The sequence below is a fragment of the Lonchura striata genome, chromosome 35 (genome assembly GCF_050655825.1).
Source record: "Lonchura striata isolate lonStrDom1 chromosome 35, ASM5065582v1, whole genome shotgun sequence".
Taxonomy (NCBI): domain Eukaryota; kingdom Metazoa; phylum Chordata; class Aves; order Passeriformes; family Estrildidae; genus Lonchura; species Lonchura striata.
Window position 1 is genome coordinate 4,478,732 of NC_140737.1, and position 13,606 is coordinate 4,492,337.

Consider the following 13,606-nt stretch of genomic DNA (forward strand, 5'->3'; position numbering starts at 1 on the left):
GGGACAAGTCAGGAGAGGCTGCTTGGAGCCAAACCTGGGCCATTCCCTGCAGCCTGTTGTGCTGGGACTCACCCACCCTTGTTCCTACTCTGGGAAAACCTTTGGCTGCAATCAGAGCACAATCTCACTCCTGGGTCAGCCTGGGATAAACCAGACCCTGCCCAGAGCAGAGGGATCCCTGAATGTCTCACCCTCTCCAAAGGTCTGTGGGCAAGGTCTCAGCACCCACGTCTGCCAAGGACACTCACGGCTCCCTTGGCCAACCCAGCAGCATTTCCTCAGCTGAGGCAGCTCTGCACTTCCCCGTGGGACACTCAGGGAACTCCCAGAGGCTCTGGCACAGATCTGCACCCAGGAGGGCACTCAGAGGTGGGAAGGGCACAGCAAGGAGATAACGAGGTGTGCCCATGAGGGGATCTCAGAGAGGGGCTCAGCTCATTCCCCTTTCCCATGCACTGCTTTGTCCTCAACCCCACAGGTGCCAGGGAACCTTGGACACTCCATACCCATGGATAACCCTGCCTGACAGGAATGCCAAGGGAAGTGCCTGACTCAGCTGCTGCAAATGCCAGAGCCTCCCTGAGAGCCCCAGATAACAGTGACAATATCAGGGGAGTGCAGAAACAAGAGAAGATGTTGTGGGGCTGTGCCTGAGAGGGCAGGGCAGAGACAGCCGGGCACTCAGGACAGTGTTCCCATGCCCAGCTGTGCCCGGCACCTCCCACACACCAACAGAGCCCTCCTGCCCCAGCACTGCTGTGCTCAGCCCCCTCTGCTTCCCTGAGCATTTCCCTGGGCCTGGACATCCCCTCCTGAGAGGTGCCTTGTCCCTGCCAGTGCTCACAGAGCCCATCCCACCCTGTGTGCCCTCAGCCCGGCCCTACAGAAACTTGCCTGTGTGCAGGGCCCTGGCTGGGGCAGGCTCTGTGTGCAGCTGGGCAAGGGCAGCTCAGGAGAGCCCTGCTGGGCCCTGCAGAGGTGATGCTGCTGCTGCCCAGGGCTGAGGAGTGGCTTAAGGCCCTTTGGGAGGCTCCCAGCAGAGAGACTGACCACCCAAAGTCACAGTTCTGGAGTCTCTGTACAGGTTCAAACATTCCTTTGATGATCCTGTGTGTCCCTTTCAACTCAGAATGTTCTGTGATTCTGAGACTACAATTCCTGTTCTGCTTCTCTCAACCCCCTGCTGCCTATAATCAAAAGAGAAAAAAAGAACACTTGCAACAGGGTTAGAACAGTAAAATAAAAACCAGACCTTTATTGGAAGCTTCCAGGTCTCCCAGTGGGGAGGAGGCTCATTCAGCTGTTGATTTAAACAATTCATTAAGATTGATTTATAAGAATATTTAAAAGGAAGCTCTAATAGGAGATTCAGTTGCCCCAGTTACGCACCCCTGGATCAATCCATTGGACTAGGTCCAAGGGCCCCTTTGCCCCACTTTTATTTACAGCTACTCACATTCAAAAACCAACATGTTCTTCTTATAGGTCCACTTCCTGAAAATATGATGATATAGTCTTTTAAAAAATTTATCTAGACAGTTATCTTATTGTTCTAAAATCTGAGAGGCAGGTAGGAAACATATTAGAGTTGGTTTACTATTACAGTTATGTAAGTATATAATAGTTGTTTAATAAAATTAATTAAGAGTTTAATAGAGTTAAATAAGGATTACAGTCATATAACTATATAATAGTAATTTACAGAGGTACAAATACATGGCAAATATAATAAAAGCAAAAATATTTTTGTCATCATCCAAAATTTCCCATCCTGCTCTCAGCAAGAAATTGAAAACACTCTCAAGAGAGCTCCTGATCTTTACAGCAATCCCAGGCTTACCTTCTTTGGGAAGCGTCCTCTGGAGCTGTGCCCAGGCTGGTCTGGAGCTGGGAGCAGCCCTGCCCCAGCCAGCCCCTCTCAGCAGCAGCACCTGCCCTGCTCAGGGTGGCTCCTTCCCCCCACAGCTCCTGGCCAGCGCTGGGAGCAGCTCCAGGGCCGGCTGAGAGCTGTCCCTGGCAGGCAGCAGAGTCCCTGGCCCAGCACAGCGCCCTGGGCTGCAGGACCCTGCTCTGCAGGACAGCCCTGGGCACCCCTGGCTGCTCTGCACAGGAGATGAGCAGAGAATGCACTCACAGGCTCTGTGGGCATTGGGATGTTCCAGCTTTAGGAGATCTCTCCAGGAGCTGCAGCTGCATTGTCCTGCAGCCAGAGGTTCCTGTGCCAAGGGCTGGCAGTGATTCTGCCCCAGGCACTTCTCAGCCCCTTCCCAGCCCTGACTGATTGAAGCTCTCTGTGCCTCTGTGCTGTGCCCGCGCTGGCTGCAGGCAGTGCCCCAGCCCTGCTGGGCTGGGAGAAGAGCTGCTCAGCAAGAGAAATGTGCTTTTGAAGCTCTGCTTGCTTACCAGCATCACCCTCTGTGCCAGGAGCCCGGCCCAGCTCAGCTGCACAGACACAGCACAAGGACTTTAATGACCCTCTGGGGCTTTGTGCTCAGGCCCTGAACATCAGGCCCTGAGAGGGAGCTGCAGAAACCTCTCCAGAGCTCCAAGTCAGAATCCAACTCCAAAGTTTCTTGGACTTTTAATGGGTCCCACTGAGGGACATGACTGAGAAAGTGTCCCCAGGCCCCAGGCAGAGCAGAGAACTGGAGGCACTGATGCCAGGTGGAGACAAAGAGAAGCCAAGTCTTGGTGCCCTGGGGCACATCAGGGTCTGTGCCACCAAGGGCTGTGAGGAGACACCTTGTCCTGAGGCCCTGGGGTCTCCTGGCACAGCCCCAGCCAGGCTGGGCACTGTCAGCCCCTGGTCCTGCCCTCAGCATGCCCCCCTAGCCCACATCCCAGTGAGGTCAAGGATCTGCTGGAAGGAGTCCAGCAGGGAGCCTTGGTCAGGAATGGCCTGGGGGATCCTTCATGATCCCAGAACTTCAGTTCTTTTAAGGTATTTGGTGTTTCCCTTTTGACACAGACTCTGAGAGCTTTGTGGAATCATGGCCCCAATTATCTGCTTTAACGAGTCCCTTGAGAGCTTTGTACTGACACTCAGTGGGGCTCATTAATACTTTGAGATACTCAACTTTTGTAAGGTACTTTGGATTTTCCTCTCCATGCTGAGATTTTTTTGTGCCATTTTTAGTCTCTGAGAGGTTTTTGTGCCATCCTGGCCTCCAGTTCTCTCCTCCAAGGAGCCCATGAGGAAGCTGTGCTGGGGATGGACCTCAGTGAGTCCCATTAATGATTTGGAACACTTTGGGTATTTCCTCCTGAATTTGACTCCCGGAAAGTTTTGTGCAATCTCCTCTCAGGCTCTGAGGTTCCAGGGCTCAGTAACAAATGCACCATGGGGCTCATTAGGATCAAGCAAGTTTTGACAAACCATGGCTCTGCCTTGATTTCCCTCTTGTCTGGGGCAGTTCATCAGGAAATTTTCTGTATTGGTTTTGGTTCATCATTTTGAGATTTCTCGGCCGATGCTTCAATTAGTGTGGTGGGTTCAGTGTTGGCTAATTACCAGTGCACTCACTAGAATATACTTACTCATTTCCTGCTGTGAGATAGGATTAGGAGAAAAGCAAATGGGCTGAAAACTTTAAAAGGGTATAAAGAAAAGTTTATCAACAGTAACTAAAAGAAAGAGTGATAAGAATCATAACAAAACTTTCACAACACTTCCTCTCTCCATACAACTTTTTCTTTCTAATTGACAATATATGGATAAAAACCTAAAATTTTCAGTCAGTTTCCCAGTCCTAGAATAGTCTTTCTGCACTTCACTTTAGGAGAGGGGTCTCTCTTTCTTGCTATGGAGACTCCTCCATAAGAAAACCGTTCTCTTGGGGCTCTCAATTTCCATGAACAGCAGCCACTTGGAAAAATGTAATTCTGAAATCCCTTCCATTTTTTCACAGCCATTCCCACAGCTGTGTTTTCGGCCATGTCAACTTATGGGGTATTAGCTTAAAGATGAGCTGTTTAAGAGCAAAGATTTTCTTCTTCTATTTTTGCAATCATCTTCATTTCTGGGAACAGAGTTCTTCTTCTCTCCCTGAGGGCACAGGGTCTCATCACTCTTCTCTCATTCTCTGTTGAAACTTCTCATGGGATCACATCTACTTCAATCTTTGCTTACTTTAGCATGGAGGCCTTTACTGAACAAGTAATCTCCCGATAATTTCAATGCCTTATAGGGAAAAAAGAGAGTCTGATATATCAATGACATCCTTCTCCATAGCTTTAGCGGAGGATTCCAGCCCCAAGATCAAGGCATCTCCTCATCCCTCCCATCTGGGACTCAACTTCCTCTTCCCTGACCTCGGTGTGTCCATGTTGCTCCTCTGTGTGCCTGCCCTGTGTCCTTTTCTCTTACTGGAGGGAGGATGGCAGCACTGGCAGAGTCAATATCTGCCCGGGGCTGCAGATGGTTCCGTGAGCCTGGCTGGGCTCGGTGGCCAATTCTAATTTTGGCCATGGTCCCTGGACATGAAGACCAGGTCTTTTCCATAGGAATGAAGGAACAGAGTGCCAGTGCTTTTGGGGCAGATGGGAGGTGACAACCAGAGGACAAGGCCAGCCAGAGCTGCCAGATTTTATTCTGAGACATGCCCTTGAATATAGGGCATGTTTTAGACAGAATGTCAGTTTTGGCTATGGACATCTGAAAAGCATTCCATAGCAAGGAATGCACAGAGCCCCAGTCCTGCAGGAGCTGATGAAAAGCAGCTCTTGACATTCCAACATCAGCCAGACCTGTCAGGTGGCCCCTGGCAGGCCAAGCCAGCCAGACCTGGTCCATGTTCCCTCACTTCCATGGGGCCCCACAGTGTCCCAAGGGTCCCTTGCTTCCAGGAGGCCCTGAGGTGTCACAATGCCCCCTTGGTGACACAAGGCCCTGAAGGGTCAGAATGGTCTCCATGGGTCCATCAGGCCCCACAGGGTCATAATGGTCTCTGGGTCCATGAAGCCCCACGGTGTCACCATGGCCCCTTGGTTCCATGGGCTCCAGTGGTGCCACAATGATCCCCTTGGTTCCATGAGGTGCCCACAGTGTCACAGTGATCTCCATGGGAAAGAAAGAACCGAGCCCCAGTGTGGCAGGGGCAGCCACCAGAGACCAAGGGCAGCCAGAGTCAATGGTACTGGCAGATTTTGTCTGGGAGCATCCCTTGGATATAGGGAATTTCAGTCATGGACATCCAGAGGAGAAACACAATTCTTTTCCATGGGAAGAAAATCACAGAACACTGGTGTTTCAAGGGCAGATCAAAAGCAGCTACCAGAGGTGTATGGCAGCCAGACCTCTCTGTCCTGGTAGCTTTTGTGTGAAAGCAACCCTTGGATATAGGAAATCTGGGAAGTGGAACCCCAACTTCGGCCATTTCTGCAAAGATAAGAAGGATGGTTCTCTTCCACAGGAAGGAAAGCACAGAGCCACAGTGTTTCAAAGGCAGAAGAGGACAGAGTTGGCTCCTGGGAGGCCAAGCCAGCCAGAGCTGTTTGTTCTGGCGGCTTTTGTTATAGAGGAATGCTTGGATATATGGAATTTGGGAGGAGGAATCTCAATTTTGACCACTGACAGCTTGAGAAGGATGGTTTTTTTCCATAGGAAAGAAAGCACAGAGCACAAGTTTTTTAAGGCAGGTGAGAAGCAGCCCCCAAGAGGCCAAGTGCAGCCAAACCTGTCTGTTCTGACAGTTTTCTCTTGAGAGCAATCCGTGGATATATGGAGTTTCGGAGGTGGAATCCCAGTTTTGTCCAGGAGTGCCTGGTCAAGATGGATGTTTTTTTCCTTTAAGAAAGAAAAGCGTGAAGTCCAAGTGTTCTGGAAGAAGATGAGATGTGGCCACCCTTAGGCCAAACCAGCCAGACCTGTCTCTCCTGACACCTTTCGTCTAGGGGCTATCCTTGGACACAGGGCATTTTGGAGGTGGAATCTCAATTTTGGCTGTGTGTGCCTGGACAGAAAGATGAATTCTTTTCATTAGGAAGGAAAGAACACAGCCCCAGTGTTTCAGAGGCACATGAGTGCCAGTCCTCAGGAAGCCAAGGCCAGCCAGACTTGCCAGTCCTGGGAGCTATCCTTGGATATAGAGAATTAGGGAGGCAGATGCCCAATTTTGGCCATGGACACCTGGTCAAAATGGATGATTTTTCCCATAAGAAAGAAAAGCACATGGTGCCAGTGTTTCAAAGGCAGATGAGAGGTGGCCCCTGGGTGGCGAAGTCAGCCAGACGTGTCTCAGACCTGGCAGATTTCATCTGGGAACAATCTTTGCATATAAGGAAATTTGGAGGAATCCAAATTTTGGCCATAGGTCCCTGGAGGAGAAGGACAGTTCTCTCCCATAGGAAGGAAAGCCCAGAGCCCCAGTGCTTCAGGGGCAGATGAGAAGCTGCCCTCGACTGCCAAGGTCAGCCGGACCTGTCAGGTGGCCCCCAGGTGCCCCAGCCAGCCAGACCCGTTCCATGTTCCCTTGGTTCTGTGGGACCCCACAGTGTCACAATGGTCTCCTTGGTTCCATGAGGCCCTGGAGTGTTACAATGTTCCCCTTGATCCTGCAGTGTCACAGTGGCCCCGTGCTTCCATGAGGCCTTGCAATGTCACAATGGCTTTGTGGTTCCACAAAGCTGTGATGTGTCACAATGGCCCCTGGGCTCCGTGTGCCCTCGCTGTGTCACAATGGCTCCTCTGTGACACTGTGGGCTGCACAAGGTCACCATGGACCCTTGGTTCCTTGGGGTCTCTGAGTTCACAATGGTCTCCTTGATTCCATGAGGCAGCACAGTGTCACCATGGCCCCTTGGTTCCATGAGGTTCCCCAGTGTCCCCGTGGTTGCTGTCAGAAGCTGGATGAGATCGATGTCCAGAGACACCTTGGGATGCTCGGAATGCCCGTGTGGGGCCGGGGCCGGGTCAGGCCTTGGTTTGTGGTGGGACAGAGCCCCGCCCCCAGCCTTGGCAGAGCTGTCAATCACACAGCAGGGGCGTTGCTGATTGGCTGAGCTGTCAACCAATCACACACCAGCAGCTGGTGCCTACCCTGACTCTGATTGGTCAATCACCTGGCAGTCCCACCCCAGGGGCGGGCCCATGGAGGCCCAGGGGGTTAAAAGCCGGAGCACGAGGCCAGCCCATGGTCTGGATCCTGCCTTCTCCTGGAGTTCCTCTGTTAGTGACACTGGAACCTGAGCAGTTGGTGCCTGTGTGTGTCTTTCTATAGATCTGCTGCCTTTCTGCTGTTCTCTATTTATTCTCCTTCTAATCCTGCTTACCTGGAAGATTTTTGAGTAATTTAACATTTTGCGGGTTAGAGGTTTTTAGGTAAAGTGGGCAAAGTTAATGAAGTTAATTCTACGATAAGAGTTTTATGTAGAACAGGATGTTGTATGAAACCCTTTGCCAAAGTTCCTTGGTTGTATATATTTCGCCAGTTACATTTTGTGTCATTTTGACCTCTTTGCTCAGTTGGTTAGAGCATGGGGCTGTGGGTTCAATGTCTCTGTGGGCCATGCAATGAAGAGCTGGACTTGATGATCCTTATGGATCCCTTCCCATAAAGAGTATTCTTTGCATCTGGCCATGGTGAGAATATCTGGTTGGTGCCTGTGTGTGTCTTTCTATAGATCTGCTGCCTTTCTGCTGTTCTCTATTTATTCTCCTTCTAATCCTGCTTACCTGGAAGATTTTTGAGTAATTTAACATTTTGCGGGTTAGAGGTTTTTAGGTAAAGTGGGCAAAGTTAATGAAGTTAATTCTACGATAAGAGTTTTATGTAGAACAGGATGTTGTATGAAACCCTTTGCCAAAGTTCCTTGGTTGTATATATTTCGCCAGTTACATTTTGTGTCATTTTGACCTCTTTGCTCAGTTGGTTAGAGCATGGGGCTGTGGGTTCAATGTCTCTGTGGGCCATGCAATGAAGAGCTGGACTTGATGATCCTTATGGATCCCTTCCCATAAAGAGTATTCTTTGCATCTGGCCATGGTGAGAATATCTGGTTGGTGTTTCACTTTTGCACCAAACTCAAGTAAAGGAACCTTTGGTGACCCCCAGCATTTCAGTGCTCTGGGGTGTTACAGCCCTGCAGACTCACAATGGCCTCTTGTGTCCATGAGGCCCCACAGTGTCACAATGGCCCCTTGGTTCCATGGGCCCAACAGTGCCACAATGATTCCCTTGGTTCTGCAACTTCCCACAGTGTCACACTGGCCCCTTGGTTCCATGAGGATCTGCAGGGTCACACAGGTTTGTGACATTTGTCCTTGCTGCCCCTCACATCCCCCTGCCCCACAAACAGCCCCGAGCCACCCGTGAGGGACAGGCCCTGCTGTGCCAGGCTGGGCTCAGGGCTTGGCCTTTCTGCTTCCCCCAGCCAGCCCAGGCCTTGCTCAGCATCGCAGTTCCCTGCTCTGAGCCTTGGGCTCCCTGCAATCCTGGCCTCAGGATCTGCTCTCTCCAGTCCCTGGAAGCCTTTGGCAGTCCCTGCCCTCAGTGGGGCCCAGTGATGCTCCAAGAGACTTGGAATTTTGCTTCTGACTCCTTGAGCAGCTTCTTCAGCCTTCTCTCAGTGCCTCAGGATCCTGGACAGGGGCCCAAATCAACTGTAGGGATAATCAAGATACAGGAAGCCCTTGGAGGCTCTTTCTCTTCCTTCAATTGTCTTCAGCTCTCCAGGCCTTGCACAGCTGATTGGAGTCAGTCAGGAGTTCTGTTAAGGAGGAAGATTTCAAAGTACACCTCATGACCTTTTTTCTTCAATCAAGTGAGTATAGTTTTATTTTCCAGTTCAGAGAAGAGCTAATAGAAGCATTCCCCAGGTGATCTTGACACTGAAGTTCTCCTTAGGAGGTCTGGGCATGTAGAAGAATGAGCCCCCTGAGGGCTGACCCTGTTTGGACAAGCTGCTCCTCACCCCCAGCCTCACCATGTCCGACATCGCCCACCTGGCACTGACATCCCTGTTCCCTGCAGCAGAACCTTGTCCCTGAGCTCTGCAGCTCCATGTCCCAGCCCATTGCACTGCGACACCTGCTCTTTTCAGGGCTCTGCCTGCACACAGGCCCAGGAAAAGTTTTCCTGTTGGGAAGGAAAGCATGGAAAAGCATGAGCAGTTTTCTTAAACAACAAACCCCACTCAGGAGCCACCTGCTCAGTACAGGCTGCCTGGAATGGTGTCACCTTTCTACAAGGGACAGTGTGACCAGAAATGATCTCTGGAACCAGAATTCTCTGAGTCTCCTAGCTGAATTCTTTGTCCCTGTCCTCTCCCTGGATCTCTGTTGCAGATGGAAGCTGCTGGTGCCATCCTCACCTTTAACTTCTCTTTGGAATGCAGATATTCCCAGGTGTGTTAAGCAGGATTTTCTCAATGTTTCTATACATCTTTTGTGTTCCACATGGAATGAAGGGGCCATTTTGGCAGTGAGGGGGTGACATGGAAGCAAGGAGTCAGTTGTGACCCTGGGGTCCCATGGAACCAGGGGGCCATGGTGACACAGCATGGCCACGTGGATCCAGTCGTCCATTGTGACACTGTGGATCCAAGGAGACCATGGAGACACCGCCAGAACCTCATGGAACCAAGGAGTCCATGGTGGCCCAGTGGGGCTGCATGGAGACAATGGTCCATGGTGACACTGCCCATCCAAGGAGGCCATTTGGACACTGTGGAAGCTCATGGAGCGAGGTGTCCATTGTGACACTGAAGAACTTCATGACACCAAATATCCATGGTGACACAGCAGGGTATCATGGAACCCAGGAACTGCTGTTGGCAGTGCAGAAACTCATGGAACCAGGGGCTGTTGTGGCACTGCAGAACCAACACAGCTGCTGCACCTTGTCCCCTGCCCTGCACAGCTCCTTGGGAGGCACGGCAGGAGCAGCACCCTGGGAGCCTTGGAATGCACCTCTGGCATCCATGGCTATGCTCCCAGGGATTGGAATTCCAGTTCCCAGCCAGGAAAAGATGTTCCTGCACTTGAAGGCAAAGCTCTGATGGAAGAGCCAAAAGCCAAGTGGAGCAAGATCTTAGAGTGACATTTCACTGACAGCCTTCATAACTTTGCCTGTGGTTGTCATAGCTCATGGATTGGGAATGAAATCAGGACAGGGTCTTTGGTGGGAGCTGCCCTGGGTCAAGCATGGCATTGAGAGAGAAACAGAGCAGGCAAAGGAAGGCAGGAGAGAAAGGAGGTGTTTTGGTTTGGAAAGACAGGTGTCTGCTAAGGAAGGCAGGAGCCTCCCCTGAAATGGAAAAATGTAGACTCTTTCTTTAAGAATTGCTATAAATTTGAAATTAAGGGGGGCTCTCAGGTAAAAATATGGGAGCAGAAATAACTGTTTTTATTAGGGAAGAAAATAAACAATGCAGTAAAGTAGAGCACTGACAGAGTCAGAATACAACTTGACACCCTGTTGGACAGGGTGTTGGCCGCAGTCCAATTGGAATTGTGGCTGCAGTCCTCCTGCAGTGCCAGGTGTGGTTCTGTTGGAGAAGTGATCCTGTAGGAATGGGAGTCTTCCTCTGAAGAGGAAGAGGCAGTTGTTCCTCTGAGAAATCCAGCACAGAGAAAACTGTGTTGGTGGGCCAGAATCTCAAGACTAGATGCAGGTAGGAATGCTTGGCTCCTCCCTCTGGGCCCAGCATCTCACAATGGGATGTTACAGTTCCTATCAGTCATGCAGTGACATTCAATAGCCCATTATCAGCAGATGTCTCCCCTGAAGGAGGATTGATTGTGGTAGAGATAAGGAAAAACTGCCCACTTAACACAGGACAACTGCCATACAGATGGCAAATAGAACACATCTTGCTTTTCAGTCTGGGACAGGAGGACACAAACAAAATCAGCTGAGAAGGCAGCACTCTGAAAAGCAAACCAGAACTGACAGAAAATGAATGGGACAGAAATCAGTAATTCTGATAGTTTAATTTACTATCAAAATAAATCACACCCACCCAGCCCTACACAGTCCCAATCCCACACCCTCAAATTTGGATCTCACTTCTTCTGATCTCCTTCCAACTACATCTCAACCTGGAGGCTGTGAAATCGACTAATTTTGACATGGGAGTGAGGTGGGAACCAGCCATTTTGAGGTGTGTTGTAGCCAGTTTGGGGTAAGACTGTGCAGCTTCCAGGGGGATTGAGTCATTTTGAGGTGAAAGAGCAATCCACCTTGGATTTTGGAGTGCAAAGATATGGAGAATACTGCCATATATCCTCCAAGAACCCACAAATCCTCCAGAATACATTTCCAAACCATAAATTCCACCTCAAATACCTCTTAATTGATGGGACTTTTGACATCTCTGGTCAATAATATTTTTAATAATTTTCCAGGTGTTTTTAAGTGATAAAGACAAATCAGTAGAAAATTAGGGCCAAACCAAAACCAGAGACCCCTTGAGCATCCCCCAGGCACTGGACAAAACAAACTCAGCAGAAATGAAACTTAACCCTCTATAAAATGCCTTGAGGAAGATTTGCTCTTCCCAAAAGTCACTTGTGATGGAAATGCAAACAAATCCCACACACGAATAAACCAAAAGCAGAAGCAACTCCGTGGCAATTCCAAATTCCGTCAGTTCTGAAATAAGAGATCTTCGAGAGTTCACTTGAGCTAAAAAAATGAATGTATCAAAAATGAATGTATCAAAAATGAATGTTTGTAGAATCATGTGTTGAATTTTAAGAAACCTCTGCCATGGCGCAAAAGACATAGGAAAAAATATTCTTTAAAGCTTCTTGCAAAAAGACAAATACCAGAGAAGACCAGGAATGCAAAGAACTCAGATAAGGAGGCCCCTCTGTTAAGGGTGATGGACTTATCCAGATAACAGAGCAGAAGACCAAAAGCGCATGCGCAGAGGAAAAGAGTTCAAAAGTTCAATGCAGAAGAAGGCTATGGTTTCAGCCTCAAAATACCACTGGCGACCCTGTAAAGACCACCACAAAAAACCACGCATGCCCAGAAGGGCGTGGACCTATTTAGCATGAGAGGCGAAGACAGGCGGGGCCAGGGGTTGAATATGCATAGAAAAGTTGTGTAATGTATTGCATATGGAAGACCTTTGTGAATAAAATTGTGGGACAAACTCCAGCTCGGGGCACAAGATTTTGGAGAGCTATCTCACTTGTGCCGGGCGCTGGCATACATACCCACTTCATAACTACATTGAGTTGCGGAGTCTATTTATTTATTCCGCGTATCGCTTCATTTCCATCACAGCTCCAATTCAGATGCTGGCAGACTCCAAAGAGGAAAAGTGGAAATTTGGCCCAATACAAATTATTAAAAGAAAAGTAAAGGTCGTGTAGCTGTCACAAAGGTGACAGAGACAAAGAAAATAATGATTCTCATATTTGGAAAAGCACCCACGCCTCTGAATTCAGAAGTTATTTGAGATTTAGCTACTTGAGCTGGGCTTCCTGTAGGACTTTTGGTAGCCTTGTGTTTCTCACCTTGGGGTGAATGATCCTTGTCAGTCTTGCTGGTATCATTTGGTTCCTTTCTTCCAGTGATTTTAACAGACTTTTCAAGGTAGGACAAGAAAATATTTTCTTTACACTGGCCACCCACAACAGCCATTTTCCTCATAAGTTCTCCCAGAATTTGCTCAGAGGAAGCCGCATCCAAGTTTCCAAGAGTTCCTCTAGAAAGAGGCAGAACCTCCTCAGAAGAGGGAACCAGGCTGTTGTCAAAGACCCTTGGGGTCACACAACAGTGCCCTGAACTCACTGTGCAAAATAATATTGCAATCTGGGTAATAAAATTGTTAACGAGATGCCTCTGCCCCAATTAAGGTGCTCACAAGACCAAATCCAAAGTGGATTTTATTGAAGAGTAAATGTGAGGTAGAGAGAGATGGCAAGAAAGAGAAAAGGGGAGAGAGCAAGGGAGTGAAAGGGACAGAGATCTCCCCTGGGGTGGGGCAAGTGTGACATTGTCCCCTGTGTGCATGGGCCTTCCCAGGGTGGGGGTTTTACACCGGAGCCAGTTTGGGTAAGGGGGGGTGGTGTTCACACCCCACCCCGAGCAGGGATTGCCTCACTGTTTCAGGTTACAGTGTCAGATGTAACCAAAAGTGTTTTCAGTCCCCATCTCCATAAACTGTTATAAACAACTGGGGCAGTGTTCTTTATCTCTTCCATGGCTCAGCCCTGATAACGCCCTGCAGGGGCCATCTTCTGTTAATGGGCCATTGAGTGTCACTGCAGCACTGATAAAATTACATCATCCCATTGTGGGATGCTCCGCCCAGGGGGAGGAACCAAGCATTCCTGCCTGGATATAATCTCACTCTTGCAACACCACGACCACCTTGGCTACTGCATTCCCAGAGGACAAGAGCTCCATAAGCATCACTGGACCTTCAGAGGAAGACCAGACCCTTCTACAGGATCACTGCTTTGACAGAATCACGTTCATCACTCCAACAGGGCTGCAGCCACCATTTCATCAGACTGCTACCACCACCCTGACCAACGGGGTGTCAGGTTATATCCTGACTCTGTCAGATTAAACCAGTGTTTCTGTATCATTGCCTTAATCTTAATTTTTTTATTCAATTGTCATTCTGGCTTAGACTCTCCCACTGGTTT